The 18,562-nt window shown below is 37.9% G+C and overlaps 1 protein-coding gene across 1 annotated transcript in view; it reads right to left on the reverse strand.

The window, feature by feature from the left end:
- The window catches only part of LOC115223849 (oxygen-dependent coproporphyrinogen-III oxidase), a 484,483-nt gene that overhangs the window by 409,923 nt on the left and 55,998 nt on the right, over positions 1 to 18,562 (reverse strand). The window contains exon 2 of the mRNA XM_036513000.1: positions 15,736 to 15,763. The gene's annotated coding sequence lies outside the window, so the exon portion shown is untranslated. The remainder of the gene's footprint in view (positions 1 to 15,735; positions 15,764 to 18,562) is intronic.

An 18,562-nucleotide genomic window follows, 5' to 3' on the forward strand; every position in this document is an offset into this window, starting at 1 on the left:
ATTGAGATATTTGCCACTGAGGAGACTAAATCAGGTTGAAACAGCATGTGTCCATGTAAGAAAGGGTAAACATAGCTGTTTGATAAACAGATATTGAAAAACAAGTACCAGACTAAATACCGGATCTGACATAAGTATCAAAGATCCTTGAAATGCGATGCTACAGCATGGCCATAATCCGATGACTCAAACCAATAAAAGACAACAAGAATAAAGGAATACATGGCATGGTTGTGTGGTGGGTGTAGGTGTGGCTGTATGGTTGAGAAGCTTGTTTTTCAACCATGTGGTCTTGGGTTCAGTTCCACTACATGGCCCCTTGGGCAAGTCTTTTTCTACTATAGCCCCAGGCTCACCAAAGCTTTGTGAGTGGATTTGAGAGATGGAAACTGAAGGAAGCTCATCGCATATATGCATGTGCATGTGCGTGTGCATGTGTGTATGTATTCACATTGTGTTTGTTCACCATGCACACTGCTTAGCAAATGGTGTTGCTTTGTTTATATCCCTGCAACCGAGCAGTTTGCTAACAGAGACCAAAAAAAAATAAAAAATAAGAACCAGGCTTCAAAGAAAAGGAGAACGAAAAACCAAAAGTACTAAGGTCAATTTAGTTCAGCCAAACTCTTCAAGGTGGTGCCTCAGCATGGCCACAATCCAATTGACTGAAACAAGTAAAAAAAAAAAAAAAAAAAACAGAAAAAAAAGAATGTGTGTGTGCGTGTGTGTGATTGTGTGTAGACGAGTTCGTAATTATTTTTCTATTTTTGCATCATCGTTCTGGTATTTTTATATCGTTCAAAGGTATAAACTCTTTAAAACAAGAGCACATCAAATGTTTGTCAGCTGATGTGAATGCACTGTGAAAATATATGGTGTGAAAGAAGTTTTACAGTTAACACTTACGTGGTTCTCTAATTATTTACCATTACCAAATAGAAGGAAATAGAAAAAACAACATACACACATCTATACAGACAGACACACGCACACAGAGCCATACATTTATATATACAATGTGTGTATGTGTGTGTACATATTTATATATATGTATATATATATATATATATACACACACACACATACATATGTATGTATTGATGTATATATATATATGTGTATATATAAATATATACATTTATATGCCTGTATATTTGTGTGTGTATATGTATGTATACATATATATATATATATATATAAATATATACATTTATATGCCTGTATGTTTGTGTGTGTATATGTATGTATACATATATATATATATATATAAAGACACACAGACATGTATATGAACATATATATACATACACACATCTATATATACACATACACACATATATATATATACAAATACATGTATACAAATACACACATATATGAATGTAAATAAATAAATATATATATATATATATATACACACACATGTATATTTTATATATATATATATGTGTGTATATATATATGTATATATAAATATATACATTTATATGCCTGTATGTTTGTGTGTGTATATGTATGTATACATATATATATATATATAATATATACATTTATATGCCTGTATGTTTGTGTGTGTATATGTATGTATACATATATATATATATATATATATATATATAAAGACACACAGACATGTATATGAACATATATATACATACACACATCTATATATACACATACACACATATATATATATATATACAATACATGTATACAATACACACATATATGAATGTAAATAAATAAATATATATATATATATATATACACACACATGTATATTTTATATATATATATATGTGTGTATATATATATATATATATATATATATATATATATATATATATATATATATGAACACATACATATGTGCAAAAAAAAATTTTAACAAACATAAATATAAGTTATATTTAAGAAAAATAAAAAAAATAAGACTTCAAAGACTGAAATTTACTGAAATTTCAGTTGAGGAATGAATTAAGATAAAAGGAAAGGACGAAGATGCATGCTTAGAAAGGAAGGGGGTGGGGGTATATAACACACCTATTCCCCACCGTTTTTTTTTGTTCCGATGTTACTGTTTATAAGTGCAAAATTTACAGCATCACCAGCAGCATCAACGACAACAGCTAATGAAGAAGCTTTCATGCAGATGCTTGAACTTCAAGAAATAACAGCCAAATCTCCCTCAAGTCGTATCCTGCAATCTTAAAGAAAGGAAACACATGTTGGATAATGTAGCCACAGATAGCTCCCTAAAAATGACAGGTGATCTTGGCTGGCAGTAGGCACACCTGTGGTCAACTAGGGCTGACAGAGGGCTCAAAAGCAGTGAAAATACTAATGTCATAACCACTAGTAATATCACTCACAATGCAGAAATAGCAGCCAAATCTCCCTCAAGTTATACCTTGCAAGCTTAAAGAAAGGAACCTGGCTGGCAGCAGGCACACCTGTGATCAAGTAGGGCTGACAGAGGGTTCAAAAGCAGTGAAAATACTGATGTCATAACCACTAGTAATATCACTCACAATGCAGAAATAGCAGCCAAATCTCCCTCAAGTTATACCTTGCAAGCTTAAAGAAAGGAACCTGGCTGGCAGCAGGCACACCTGTGATCAAGTAGGGCTGACAGAGGGTTCAAAAGCAGTGAAAATACTGATGTCATAACCACTAGTAATATCACTCACAATGCAGAAATAGCAGCCAAATCTCCCTCAAGTTATACCTTGCAAACTTATAGAAAGGAAAGACACACTGGGTGATGTAGCCCTTGACAGCACCCTAAAAATTACAGATGAACCTGGCTGGCAGCAGGCACTCCTGTGATCAACTAGGGCTCACAGAGGGCTGAAAAGCAGTGAAAATACTGATGTCATAACCACTAGTAATATCACTCACAATGCAGAAATAGCAGCCAAATATCCCTCAAGATATATCTTGCAAACTTAAAGAAAGGAACCTGGCTGGCAGCAGGCACACCTGTGATCAAGTAGGGCTCACAGAGGGCTCAAAAGCAGTGAAAATACTGATGTCATAACCACTAGTAATATCACTCACAATGCAGAAATAGCAGTCAAATCTCCCTCAAGTTATACCTTGCAAACTTAAAGAAAGGAAAGACACACTGGATGATGTAGCCCTTGACAGCACCCTAAAAAATGACAGATGGTCCTGGCTGGCAGCAGGCACATCTTTGATCAACCAGGACTGACCTTGGGCTCAGAAACAGAGACAATACCACTGCCAACACCACTATTGAGATCAGTTACAATGTAGAAATAGCAGCTAAATCTCCCAGTGGCTCACAATGTGTGTGTGTGTGTGTGTGTGTGTGAATTTGCCTACAGTTTACTATTTTGATGCTGTTTAGTCTCAAGGCAGTTTCACAATTAAGCAAGACCTATGTGACCAAAGATGTTCCAGCTGTGACCATTCCAACATTTTGTATATCCATTTATCTTTTACTTGTTGCAGTAATTAGACTGTGGCCATGCTGGAGCACTGCCTTAAAGAAAATTTGGTCAAAATAAACCTACCCCAGTACTATTTTTTTTAAGCCTGGTACTTATTCTATTGGTCTCTTTTGCCAAACTGCTATGTCACAGTGACATAAACACACCAGCATTGGCTATCAAGTGAGGGTGGGTGAGAAACACACACACACACATATATATAAGATATATATGAGGTTTTTTCAGTTTTTATCTACCATATTCGAAGACACTTGCCCAAGGTGCCATGCAGTGGGACTGAACCTGGAACCATGTGACCGGGAAGCAAACTTCTTACCAAAGTCTCAGGAATTACATGACCCAATGTGTCTTTCCCTTTTTTTTTTTTTCTTGAGGTAACATGCATGATTTGAGGAAATCTGGCTGCTTTTTCCAACCAGTTAAGCAACAGAGCAACTGTCTAGAAGCCTGCTCTCTATGGTGTATGGTGGCCTATCGGCAGAGGGTTCCCAAGCAATGGGTCGTAACACAAATAGGGTCCACTGCATAATTGTGAAAGTGTTGCAAAGACAAAAATCTTTTAGTTTTGAAATCTTCCTGTTATAATTAATGGTTGTGAAGTCTATCAGTCTCTCACACAACTTGTTTGCTAGTTCCATCCATTTTCTCTCTAAATCTGCTGCGGCCGCATTATAATAATCATCATCATCATCATCGTCATCACCATTGTCATCATCATCATCACTGTTTTTAACATCCACTTTTCCATGCTTAAACGAATCAGATGGAGTTCACTGAAGCAGGTTTTTCTATGGCTGGATGCCCTTCCTGTCACCAACCCTCACTGTTTCCAAGGAAAGAATTATTCCCCTTATCCTCATAGCCAAGCATGTTATCTATATAATGGGAAGGTTTACGAAAATAAACAAAGGACGAAGGCAAGTTTATGAAAATAAACAAAAGACGAAGGCAGGTGGAGTACAAACAAACAATTGTATTAGTATGGCACTCAGGAATAGAAATAAAACAAGTCTTTTACGTTTCGAGCCTATACTCTTCGGCAGAAAAATACACAGAAAAGAAACAAGGAGAGAAAAAAATGCGTGTAGGAGCTAATGATCCAACATGCCGTTCCATATATATATATATATATATATATATATATATATATATATATATATATATATATATATATATATATATATATATATATATGTGCTGGTGTGCTTACATCCCTGTAAATTAGCAGTTCAGCAAAAAGAGTCTGATAGAATAAATACCAGGCTTAGAACAACAACAAAAAAAAAGTCCTGGGGGTCGATTTATTTGGCTAAAAATTCTCCAAGGTGGTGCCTCATCATGACTGCAGACTGAAACAAGTAAAAGAATAAAAGAACATATATATATGCTCTTTGTGCATCTTATGCATTTTAGTCCACATTACTCTAGGATGTCTTCAATCACTCAGGATATCATGTCTAAAAAAGGGGAATGGAAGAGAAAGTGATGTCATGTCATACTTGAGAAGTGGTACAAGGAACTTAAGCCAATTCAAGTTGATGAGTCAGAGGTAGATATCTTATCAGTTCTAGGAAATACTCTTAATGTTTCCTGTAAACTACATGAGTTAGTATTTCATTATTAACAAAAAGCAAATAGTCACTAGAAAACCGTTCGTCTCATTTCTACTGACTTAATTTTTGGCTTGGTTTCTGCAGCTGCATTCCCTTCCTAGCAACAACTACTTGATATGTATATATATATAACGGGAAGGTTTACGAAAATAAACAAAAGACGAAGGCAGGTGGAGTACAAACAAACAATTGTATTAGTATGGCACTCAGGAATAGAAATAAAACAAGTCTTTTACGTTTCGAGCCTACGCTCTTCAACAGAAAGATACACAGAAAACAAGGAGAGAAAAAAATTGCGTTTAGGGGCTAACGATCCAACATGGCGTTCTGATTTCAGGAGAAGTCAGAGATCGGAGGTCAAACGTTAGAGGTCAGATGTTAGACGCTAGAGGGATAGTAGGGGAGATAACAGGGTCAAGTGACCTCGCCCCAACATGAAGGTATCTATATATTTTACTTGTTTCAGTCACTCAGACTATGGCCATGCTGGAGCACCACCTTGAATTTTGGCTGAACACATCGACGCAAGCACTATTTTTTGTTAAGCATGGTACTTATCAGTCACTTTTGCTGTACCACTAAGTTATGGAAGTGAATACACATCAACACCAGATGTCAAAAGGTGGTGTGGGACAAACACATTCACACACACACATGCATGCACTCCCCACACCCCCATACACACACATGCTGGGCTATTTTCAGTTTCTGTCTACCAAATTCACTCACAAGGCTTTGGTCAGCCCAAGGTTATAGCAGAAGACACTTGCTCAAGGTGTCATGCAGTGTGACTGAACTCGGAACCATGTGGTTGGAAAGTAATCGTCTTACCATACAGCCACACCTATATATATCGTTAGTGGATCATATATCCAAAAAGAAGCATACTGACCATAATGGATTCCTACCTCTGGTTTGAAGAGGGGTTATATACCCTCCGTCAATGGAGTCGTCCATAAAGCTAAGCAGTTTATGGATGTGAAATCATTGGTCACTCTATGACTGGACATGTATTTAACTGCACATAAATACATATGATCCCCGTGCTGGCAGCACGTAAAAGAACCATCCGAACGTGGCCGATGCCAGTGCCGCTTTGACTGGCTTTCGTGCCAGTGGCACATAAAAAGCACCGTCCAATCATGGTCGATGCCAGCTACTCTGGCCCCTGTGCCAATGGCATGTAAAAAGCACCCACTACACTCTCGGAGTGGTTGGCGTTAATAAGGGCATCGAGCTATAGAAACACTGCCAGGTCAGACTGGGGCCAGGCACAGCCTCCTGGCTTCCCAGACCCCAGTTGAACAGTCCAACCCATGCCAGCATGGAAAACAGATGTTAAACGATGATGATGACGATGATGATATATATGGAGGATGCAGAAGGGTATGAGACCACCAGTGATGGATAGCACTAGTAGACCTGGTCAGGTCTACGCAAGATGATGTCTCTGGGACCACTAATCTGAGATGACCCCACTCCCATCAAGTAAGAGCATGAAGCAAGCAAGCAAGTGTAACACAGCTTCCATCTATCCACCTCACTGACAAGGCAATGTTTGCTCTGAAACAAAGGTTGAAGACACTTGCTTAAAGTGCCACGCGATGAGATTGAACTTGAAACCATGTGGCAGAAAAAAACAAACTTCTTAGCCACACAACCATGTCTGTGCCTATCAATGTCTGGAAAATTGATTTTTATTTAAATATTACAAAACAAAAAAAAAACAAAAAAAAGCGAGGGGTTGGGGATAGGGTTACAAAGGGCAATTGATTTTCCAAAATGGTTTGTGATAGTAAAAGGTTCGGAACAGCTGGTGATGTTGTGGTTCCACTTGTAGACATCGTTGTGTCTAAAATTAGAACCAATCTGTAAACAACACTGCAGACCAGTGTTAACCTTTGTGTGTGTGTGTGCGTGCGTGCCTGTGTGTTGTGTCTGTGCATGAGTATTTAGTATGAGTACGTGTTCGTATGTTCCTATGTATTTGTGTGTGTTTGAGAGTGTGTGTGTGTGTGTGTGTTTGAGAGTGTGTGTGTGTGTGTGTGTGTGTGTGTGCGTGCGTGCGTGTGTGTGTGTGCATGAGTATTTAGTACGTGTACGTGTTCGTATGTTCCTATGTATTTGTGTGTGTTTGTGTGTGTGTATGTGTGTGTGTGTGCATGAGTATTTAGTATGTGTACGTGTTCGTATGTTCCTATGTATTTGTGTGCGTTTGAGAGTGTGTGTGTGTGCATGTGTGTGTGTGTGTGCATGAGTATTTAGTACGTGTACGTACGTTCCTATGTATTTGTGTGTGTTTGAGAGTGTGTGTGTGTTTGTGCGTGTGTGTGTGTGTGTGTGTTTGTGCATGAGTATTTAGTATGTGTACGTGTTCATATGTTCCTATGTATGTGTGCGTTTGAGAGTGTTTGTGTGTGTGTGTGTGTGTGTGCATGAGTATTTAGTACGTGTACATACGTTCCTATGTATTTGTGTGTGTTTGAGAGTGTGTGTGTGTTTGTGCGTGTGTGTGTGTGTGTGTGTTTGTGCATGAGTATTTAGTATGTGTACGTGTTCATATGTTCCTATGTATGTGTGCGTTTGAGAGTGTTTGTGTGTGTGTGTGTGTGTGTGTGCATGAGTATTTAGTACGTGTACGTACGTTCCTATATATTTGTGTGTGTTTGAGAGGGTGTGTGTGTTTCTGTGTGTGTGTGTGTGCATGAGTATTTAGTATGTGTACGTGTTCATATGTTCCTATGTATTTGTGTGTGTTTGAGAGGGTGTGTGTGTTTCTGTGTGTGTGTGTGTGTGCATGAGTATTTAGTATGTGTACGTGCTTGTATGTTCCTATGTATTTGTGTGTGTGTGTGTGTGTGTGGAGTGTATGTATTTTGTGCATGTGCATTTGTATTTGTGCATTAATATGTGTTTGTGAGCGTGTTTGCAAGTGAGCGTGTGTTTGTGCATGTGTGTGTTCATATGGGTTTGTGAGTGTGTTTGAGAGAGAGAGAGAAAGAGATAGTGTGTTTGTGTGCATATCTCGTGCTCGTAGATGAGTGTGCATTTATGTGTGTTTGTCTGTGCGTTTTGTCTCAAGCAGAAGTGTTCTTGCAACAACACGGATGACCAGCATTATAAAGCTGTGTACATAGATGGTCTTGCTTGACAGCCCCCTCACCACCATCACTGCCCACCACCACCATACCACCAACAACAACAACTTCAACACATCCAACAAAAATCTCGTTACACTTAACAAACCTATTGATTCTCACTTTTATTTATCAAAAACAAACCTATTGACCTCAAACATCTTGATTTATTTGTGTCGACATATATATATGTATCTGTGTGTGTATATATGCATGTGTGTGTGTACATACACACACACACATACATATGCCTACATATATACATATACACATACATAAATATACACACACACACACACAAGATAGTCACAGCTGGACAATTCAGTTCTGTTACAACTTCACTATTCATACCTTCCTGTACTTATTGGTACTATTACTACTTGAACAACCACCACCACCAAAATCACTAAGATGGCTTCTACAACTACTACCTGTACTACAATTACTACTACTACAAGTAACACAATTCACTCTAGCAAATACCCACCCACTTACTCTCTCTGTCCCCACCCACTTTTGCCAAATCTCTTTCAAACACCCTACTGTCTTAATCCGACAATTCTGCCTATTATGTAGTTTGAATGAGAAACTGTAACTAAAGATTAAGATTATTAACCCCACAGAGAGAGGAAAGAAGAGAGACAGCATAGCGATGGTTTTGGCTGACTGTCATCCTGTACTCCCATTGTTGCTAGTGAAATGGTATGTGCCGGTTGTCTGAGCAACTGGGTGTCCTAATGCCGAAACAAACAGGACATTAAGATTACAAAAATAGAGATTCTCACTTTGAGGGGCCACCAAGATACCCCAACACTATTATTTATCTCTTTGTAATTATTTCTGATTCTGTCTCACTCCCTCCTCTAAATGAGAGTAGTCATATGGCTCCTACAACAAAAATCTATGCCCCACCCATTTCTCTCATACCTTAACCATCTCCAAGCATAAAGCTACCCTTTCTCATCTCAGGTCCCGTAGTCTTGGGTGTGGCACGGTGACCTCACAAATGCTGGTACCATGTAAAATGCACCCAGGACAATTTCTTATTCCTTGGTCATTTCAAATTCTGATATATATATATATAATATATATATATATATATATATATAATATATATATAAAAGATAAAGATAGTTATAGCTGGTCTTTGTGGTTACCCTGGATTTCATGTCCATAAAACTAAGCGCTTTTCTGAATGTGAAACCCAAGGTAACCCCATAGACTGACCATAACTATCTTTGTCTAACTACTCTACTGCTTTATAACTTAGAGTGTGCTTCTCTTTCAGATTTATGATTACTGACTATATATAACTTATATATATATATATATATATATATATATATCGCATATGAGAGAAAGAGAAAGAAAATGAAATTCATAAGATTCTTTATTGATCACTTAATTACTACGATCATTTCAACCCTTTATGCATTAGTCCCTTGCAGGTGAGATTCTGTCCAAATAGTTGTGGTGCATTTCTTGGTACAGATATGCCTTGTGAGGTGACTTGTCAAAAGGTACCTTGTTCTTTAGTGTCTGTTTTGCTTATTTAAACTGGAATACAATTTGGCATTTGCCCATAGCTTCTTGCATACAACAGAAAGTAGGAGTTAGAATGAAGAACAGTTCTCTTACAGGTAATGAACCTACTTATAAAGAATCAAAAATAAAATAAAGCATGGCTGTGTGGTAAAACGTTTCCTTCCCAACCACATGGTTTGGGGTTCAGTTTCACTGTGAGGCATCTTGAGCAACTGTCTTCTACAATAGTCCTAGGCCAACCAAAGCCTTCTGAGTGGATTTTGTAGATGGAAACTGAAAGAACGCTGTTGTATATGTGTGTGTGTGTGTGTTGTCCCCTCACCACCCCTTGACAACAAGCATGGGACAGTTTGTCTGACATTTAACAACAACCTCAAGGAGGACACAGGATTGGGTTCTATCCATGAAAAGAAAATTGGCAACGATGGATCTAGATGATGGGCAAAATGGCTTTTTCTTTGAGGATTAGGTGTCCTAAGTAAGTAAGGTATAGATTTCTTCGACCAAGATTTTCCTGAGGCTTTTTTTTTTCACTGCTTTCACAGATTCACAGGACTCTCTGTTGCCATCCAATTCCATTATTAAGAATTTGAATTGGGAGCTTGAATCAAAATGAATCTTTCATTACACAACCATGCATGCTGCCCATATGGATGTGTCACAGGTAATCTCTTGATAGAGCTTAGTGATTCTGACAATCTTCAAGGATTCCTCCACTGAGCATCAATGTAAGAAGCATTGCTGACTCAGCTGAGCTCTTCTATTGCTTCACAATCAACCATTCTGCAATCCCATGACTTCCCCACAATCACTGGCAGGGTGGCTGAACAGGTATTATGCCTTGCCAAAGGGCAGCCCTCAACTATGCAGGGCACAATCATCACTCCATGAGGTATTTTCAAAATACCTGCATACCTAAGGTTAATGACAACAATGTGAAAAAAATACTGATGATAGTTTTATCCGTTAAACTTCCTCACAACATTGGTCTTTTGAAATGGTGAAACTAAATTGCATTGGCTGGCTATGGCAAAACACTTGCCATGACAGACTCATAACAACTATTATTATTATTATCTAGTTCTTCTTTTACTCCTTTCAGTGATTTCAATATTTGAACATTGGTTTACCCTTTGGAATTTAAACCAGTCATATCTAGCCCAAATATGCCTCTTGTTTTAAGTTCAAGCTAGCCTCTCACACCTACCCTACAATGTCATCCTAAAAGTTGGTAATAATATCATTAAAATCTCAAAGCTATGAGACAATACATGACAGACAGACATAGAGACAATATTAATGAATAAGCTTTACATTTGAAAGAGTAATTTGAACACTAAAGGGTTAAGGTGGTGAGCTGGCAGAAACATAAGCATGCCAGGCAAAATGCTTAGCAGCATTTCACCCAGCTCTACATTCTGAGCTTAAATTCCGCTGAAGTCGACTTTACATTTTATCCTTTTGGGTCGATAAAATTAAGTACTAGTTGAGTACTGGGGTTGATGTAATCAGATTACCCTCTACCACTAAATTTCTGGCTTTGTGTCAAAATTTGAAATCATATGCATATATAACATATATAAGGCAGTGAGCTGGCAGAATTGTTAGCATGCCAGGCAAAATGCTTGGCAGCATTTCTGTCCGTCTATATGTTCTGAGTTCAAATTCTGCTGAGGTCAATTTTGCTTTTCATCCTTTAGGGGTCGATGAAATAAGTACCAGTTACACACTGGGGTAAATGTAATCAACTAGCCCTCTGCCCCAAATTTTCAGCCTTTTGTGCCTATAGTAGAATGGATTATTATTATTGCTATTATTAGTATTATTACCATTATTATTATTTAAGGCAGTGAGCTGGCAGAATCGTTAGCATCATGCCAGGCAAAATGCTTAGCAACATTTCCGTCCGTCTTTATATTCTGAGTTCAAAATCTGCTGAGTCAACTTTACCTTTTATTGTTTCAGGGTCAATAAAGTAAGTACCAGTTGAGCACAGCAGTCAATGTAATCTATTTCTTTACTACTCACAAGGGGCTAAACACAGAGGGGACAAACAAGGACAGACAAATGGATTAAGTCGATTACATCAACCCCAGTGCGTAACTGGTACTTATCTAATCGACCCTGAAAAGATGAAAGGCAAAGTCGACCTCGGCAGAATTTGAACTCAGAACGTAACAGCAGACGAAATACGACTATGCATTTTGCCTGGCGTGCTAACATTTCTGCCAGCTCGCCGCCAATGTAATCGACTTACTCCCTCCTTTGAAGTTGCTGGCCTTGTGCCAAAATTTGAAACCAATATTTGGACATCGGTGACACAGGCGAACTGTCTTTCAATAGTTTTATTTGGTTATAATTGTCTCCCCACTTCAATATTTTGTCTGGTACCTATTTCAAGATTTTTGCAGAATATAAATTGCAATGCTGACATTGAGAAGAAATAACTCAAATGACTACAAATACTGGAGGGCATTTCTGTTGAAATGTACTAATTTCTGTCCATTGCACACCAATATAAATCCTTCAAGACAATGCCCCAGCATGGCCACAGTCCAATGACTGAAACAAGTAAAAGATAAAAGATTATACTGCAATTTGACTGACCACTATGCCACTCCACTCTAACTCCCCTTCACCTTGCTTATTGACTAAAAGGTTGTTGAGTTATGACTGGTGTCTGTATTATGAAACACTCTGCTGTTAGTTCTCTGCTGTCGTCAATCACCAGACAAAAGAACAATGGACACAACACAACATCAACGTCTGAAGAAGCAACAACAACAACAACAACAGCAACATACATGCCATCCGTTTAAGACGCCAGAGACCAAAGACTGTTACAGGAACCAAAGTCTTCAGAACTGACAAGGATAAAAGCAAAATCAAAACAACAAAAATAAAAGCAAAATCAAGAAGAAAAACCAAAAACCAATTCATGAAACTTCCTGAACTATATTGCTTACTAATTCAGAGAGAGAGAGACAGAGAGAGACAGACAGACAGACAGAGACAGAGAGAGACAGACAGACAGACATACAGAGACACAGAGAGAGAGAGACAGACAGACATACAGAGACACAGACAGAGACAGAGAGAGAAAGAGACAGACAGACATACAGAGACAGAGAGAGAAAGAGAGACAGACAGAGGGAGAGAAGGAAAGAAAGAGAGAAGAGTATTTTTGAGAAGAAGTGACATTAGCATAAACTTTACACACGTCCACCCAACATCTATTTATTTATGACTACTGTTCCATGCAGATACCGAGTAGACAGATCTTATTCCCACCCACCCTTCCCATTCTACGTTTTGTCCTGTTCTATCAGTTTTCAGTTCCAAGGTGTCTCTTGCAGCTGTCCTTCAAGATTCAGATTTTTCTTGTACTCCTCAGATCAAAATTAACCCCCAAACCCTTTGCCACTTCATTAACCCTGTCATTCAGGGAGTTGTGATTGTACTACCTACACACACCTTTAATTCAGTATTTTCCCTGTCTATATGGATGCATGGTTAAGACGGTCAGCTCTCAAGCATGTAGTTTCAGGTTCAGTCCCACAGTAGCCCTCACAAGCAGGAAGAACTCAAATTTTGACATGTGTAAAATCATTCTTGCTTGACTGAACAAATATGGTTTTGGATCATTTTCCCCTGTAAAACAACATTGTAATAATAATATATATTGAGGAGTGGCTGTGTAGTAAGTAGCTTGCTTACCAACCACATTGTTCCAGGTTCAGTCCCACTGTGTGGCACCTTGGGCAAGTGTCTTCTACTATAGCTTCGGGCCAACCAAAGCCTTGTGAATGGATTTGGTAGACATAAATTGAAAGAAGCTTGTCGTATATATGTATATATATGTACGTGTGTGTATATGTTTCTGTGTCTGTGTTTGTCCCCCCAACATCATTTGACAACCGATGCTGGTGTGTTTACATCCCCGTCACTTAGCAGTTCGGTAAAAGAGACCGATAGAATAAGTACTAGGTTTACAAAGAATAAGTCCTGGTGTCGATTTGCTCGATTAAAGGTGGTGCTCCAGCATGGCCACAGTCAAATGACTGAAACAATTAAAAGAGTAATACTTAGCCATCCTGGGCACTAACCATGAACTATAAAATAACTTTTTCAATATATCCAACTTCTATATGGGAAAAACCTACAACCTTCTACTCTAATAAACTATTATTGTTCCTGTAAGTTGTTTTCTATACCTTCTACGGACAGCTCAAAGCTTACTATTTTCCTAAATCTAGGTCCTTGGATTTTGCAACTACACATTATTACATTGAAGAGTATAGGTTCGAAATGTCTAACACTTTTCCATTCTTTCCAAGCATCCAACACCTGCTTGTTGTTCCCTCACCTGTCTCTGTACATTTGAACTATATATAATATATATATAATATATACCTTGGACTTCAGAACAACCTGCTGTGCTTGAGGAGACCTATTGAGTCAAGTACATGAATATCGAAATAAATATCAAATGGAAATAGTAGTTGTGATACCTGTGCCGGTGGCACGTAAAAAGCACCAACCGAATCGTGGCCGATGCCAGCGCCGCCTAGACTGGCTTCCGTGCCGGTGGCACGTAAAATGCACCAATCCGATCGTGGCCGTTGCCAGCCTCGCCTGGCACCTGTGCTGGTGGCATGAAAAAAGCACTCACTACACACACGGAGTGGTTGGCGTTAGGAAGGGCATCCAGCTGTAGAAACACTGCCAGATCAGACTGGAGTCTGGTGCAGCCTTCTGGCTTCCCAGATCCCCAGTCGAACCGTCCAACCCATGCTAGCACGGAAAATGGACATTAAACGATGATGATATATATATATATATATATACACACACACACATACACACATAGAAACATAACTGCATGTTTTATCAGCTCTCTAACATCATGTCCTTCTCTCACAGCCAGAATATATGTGCAATATGTGATGCATATGCATGCATCAGATACAACAGAGTAGGGAGAAGTCGTCATTCGGAATTCTGTTATTGGTATATTGGAATCATGTCTGACTGCTGGCAAAAAAAATCTTCAGAGATCTGAGTGGAAACCTTGTGCAGAAGTTTGTGTGCTCCTGTCAGCTTCTCCTCTAGGGAAGACACGTTTCAAAGCATAATTAATTGAACAACTCACAAAAATCATGTCTAGCAGAAAGCTACAGCATCTAGTTTTGTTGTTGTTGTTGTTATTATTATTATTATCATTATTATTATTATTATCATTATAATTATTATTATTTATTTATTTATTTGTCTGTTTATTTATTCACTACAACTATTTTTCTGAATGCTCTTATAATTTATGCTGTTTGAGCTATCTATTTTTGATTTTACTGTTAGTAGTATTTCCTTTCTTGTATCTATTATTATTATTATTATTATTATTATTATTATTGTAGTTGTTGTATTTCTTTTCATTAAAACATTTGTGGGGGGCTGGGGTAAAGAAAAACGATTGAAGTTATAGCTGAATGAACAAGAAGATAAGATAAACACGAATAAAATATATATATATATATATATATCAATATATGGAGGAGGGAAAGACGAAAAGTGAAGGGTTAAAAAAATGTAGTTAAATGGGATTAAATTTTCTCCAAAAGAAAAAGGGGAAAAAAATAACTTTTCGATATGAATTCATAAATTGATATAGTTTTATAGTGTTTTTAGAGAGCGTATTAAAATGTTTTATGGTAAGTAACTGGTATGGATTTTTTTCCACTATGTAGATGCATGCACAAACACACGCATATACGCATATTCGTAAATATATACATATACATACTGTGCAGTGCACGTGTGTGTGTATACATTTGCTTGCTTCTCTGTGGTTATATTTATAGATAGAGAAAATAAACACAGCTATCAGATATAAAATGGGAAATTCTGTTTAGATAAGGCCAATCTAAGTTAATGATAATATTCATATGTGACATCTTTACTGACCTTTATCACCTCACAAGAAGAGTTCTCTCTGAAAAGAAACAAAAAAACAACAATAGTAAACTTAATTTACAAAAAAATAATCATAGGAATCAGAATTATTTTTGTAGATTTAAAAAATCTTTATCTTTAGGGACAGCGAGAGGTTATTTGTTTCGTCTTAATGTTCTTATTTCGATTTACCATTTATTTTTTTTTCGTTTTGGCACTTAGTAAATTTATTTCTTCTTCTTAACCAAAAGGACCTTTTTAATTTTTTTAATTCTTCATTGCAAAAAGCTAAAACGACTTCTATTTTAATTTTTTCGTGTCCTTTTAACTTTAATCTCTCAATTGACTGAACTTGGTACAAACATGTCCTTGGAACTTATTCTACCCTCCAGAGTATTATCCAATATGTTCCAAGTTTTCTCCAAGCCATATAAACCCTTTCTCATCCATTTTTTTTTTTACAAATTTGTTTTTATCTTTTGTTGGCTTTTCCCCCCCTTTTCTTCTGCTGTCATTGAATTTTGCAATTTAACATAATCAATGGCAAGTGTTTTTGTAACCCAGAGGGTTGCTAAAGCCTTGTGTAATAGAGCATAGCATGTGGTGTTGAGTCTCCAAGACAGACTTGAGTAGAAGACTTCCACATTGCTGCTTCTTACATTTTCATTTGTTGTTACATCCTCGCTCCAAATCAAGAGAAACAGAATTGACCAATCAACTACAACCGACTCATTGCAAGCCAATGAATGAGGTTTCTACATGCTAGAAATAGCAGCCAGATCTCATCTTATAAAATGGTAGTCTGTGTGGGATAAAGTAATTTGGATTATATTCAGGTCACTGCCTGGAATCGAACTCAGAATCTTGGGGTTAGTAGCCTGCACTCTTAACCACTATGCCACAGCATATGGTGTAGTGGTTAAGAGCGCAGGCTACTAACCCCAAGATTCCAAGTTCGATTCCAGGCAGTGAGCTGAATAATAATAATAATAATAATAATAGTAATAATAATAATAATAATAACAACAACATTGAAAAATACTTTAGGAATGAGAACCCAGGTTTGAAATTTCCCCAGGACTCCTGATGAAGGCTGGAGGGTATATCAGTCGAAACGTGTTAACAACAAACAAGATGAGGACAAATATCCCTCAAATGTAAATAATGTAATAATGTACAAGGCACCAGTAGTTATCCATTTCATCTCCAGTACACCACAAAGTCAAAAGCACTAACAGCCACATATATTTTACCTTCTCCATGAGGTAGTGAGTTTGATTCCTGAACCAGGCTGTGTGTTGTGTTCTTGAGCAAGAAACTTTATTACACGTTGCTCCAGTTCACTTATCTGTAGAAATGAGTTGTGATGCCACTGGTGCCAAGCTGTACCAGCCTTAGCCTTTCCTTTGGATAACATCGGTGGAGTGGAGAGGAGAGGCTGGTATGCATGGGCGACTGCTGGTCTTCCATAAACAACCTTGCCTGGACTTGTGCTTTGGATGTGCAATCCCATGGTCATTCATGACCAAAGGAGGGGGGTCTTTTTTTGTTCCTTATTTAATATGTAGCCTCATGTTGTAACATAGATATGAAGTTCTTGGAAGTTTGTATATTTTTGTGAATAGGGTGTTCAGGCTGAATTTGATTGACTGTATAAATGGATAAACAAACACAATATCCAATCCAAAAAGTTTTTTAAAAATCAATAAATATCAACTAGATTATGACTGGGAGGTAACAGTTTACTCAAAGTAGTTTCCCTCCGCCTCCACCATGGCCTCAGAATGGCTCCATAACCTGGTGCATAAATTCTTCAATGAGTCACTGGTGAGACCTTAACCACCAGCTCAGTGTTGATGTTGCAGACAGAGCAGTTGAGGTTTTTCTCAACCTCACTGCACACATAGCAATCCATGGGATTACAATTGGGCTGGTAAAGTCATAGAAGTTCTCCAACAACCATTTCTGACTCTTTCTGTAGGTATGGCAAAGGAGTCAAATCCTTCTGATTCTTTATGAAGGAATGGCAAAGGAGTCAAATCCTTCTGATTCTTATTGAAGGTATGGCAAAGGAATCAAATCCTTCTGATTCTTTCTGAAGGAATGGCAAAGGAGTCAAATCCTTCCGATTCTTTCTGAAGGAATGGCAAAGGAGTCAAATCCTTCTGATTCTTATTGAAGGTATGGCAAAGGAATCAAATCCTTCTGATTCTTTCTGAAGGAATGGCAAAGGAGTCAAATCCTTCCGATTCTTTCTGAAGGAATGGCAAAGGAGTCAAATCCTTCTGACTCTTCCTGAAGGTATGGCAAAGGAGTCAAATCCTTCTGATTCTTTTTGAAGGTATGGCAAAGGAGTCAAATCCTTCTGACTCTTCCTGAAGGTATGGCAAAGGAGTCAAATCCATCTGACTCTTTCTGAAGGTATGGCAAAGGAGTCAAATCCTTCTGACTCTTTCTGAAGGTATGGCAAAGGAGTCAAATCCTTCTGATTCTTTCTGAAGGTATGGCAAAGGAGTCAAATCCTTCTGACTTTTCCTGAAGGTATGACAAAGGAGTCAAATCCTTCTGACTCTTTCTGAAGGTATGGCAAAGGAGTCAAATCCTTCCGATTCTTTCTGAAGGAATGGCAAAGGAGTCAAATCCTTCTGACTCTTTCTGAAGGTATGGCAAAGGAGTCAAATCCTTCTGACTCTTTCTGAAGGTATGGCAAAGGAGTCAAATCCTTCTGACTCTTTCTGAAGGTATGGCAAAGGAGTCAAATCCTTCTGATTCTTTCTGAAGGAATGGCAAAGGAGTCAAATCCTTCTGATTCTTTCTGAAGGAATGGCAAAGGAGTCAA

This window comes from Octopus sinensis, linkage group LG24, assembly GCF_006345805.1.
Source record: "Octopus sinensis linkage group LG24, ASM634580v1, whole genome shotgun sequence".
Taxonomy (NCBI): domain Eukaryota; kingdom Metazoa; phylum Mollusca; class Cephalopoda; order Octopoda; family Octopodidae; genus Octopus; species Octopus sinensis.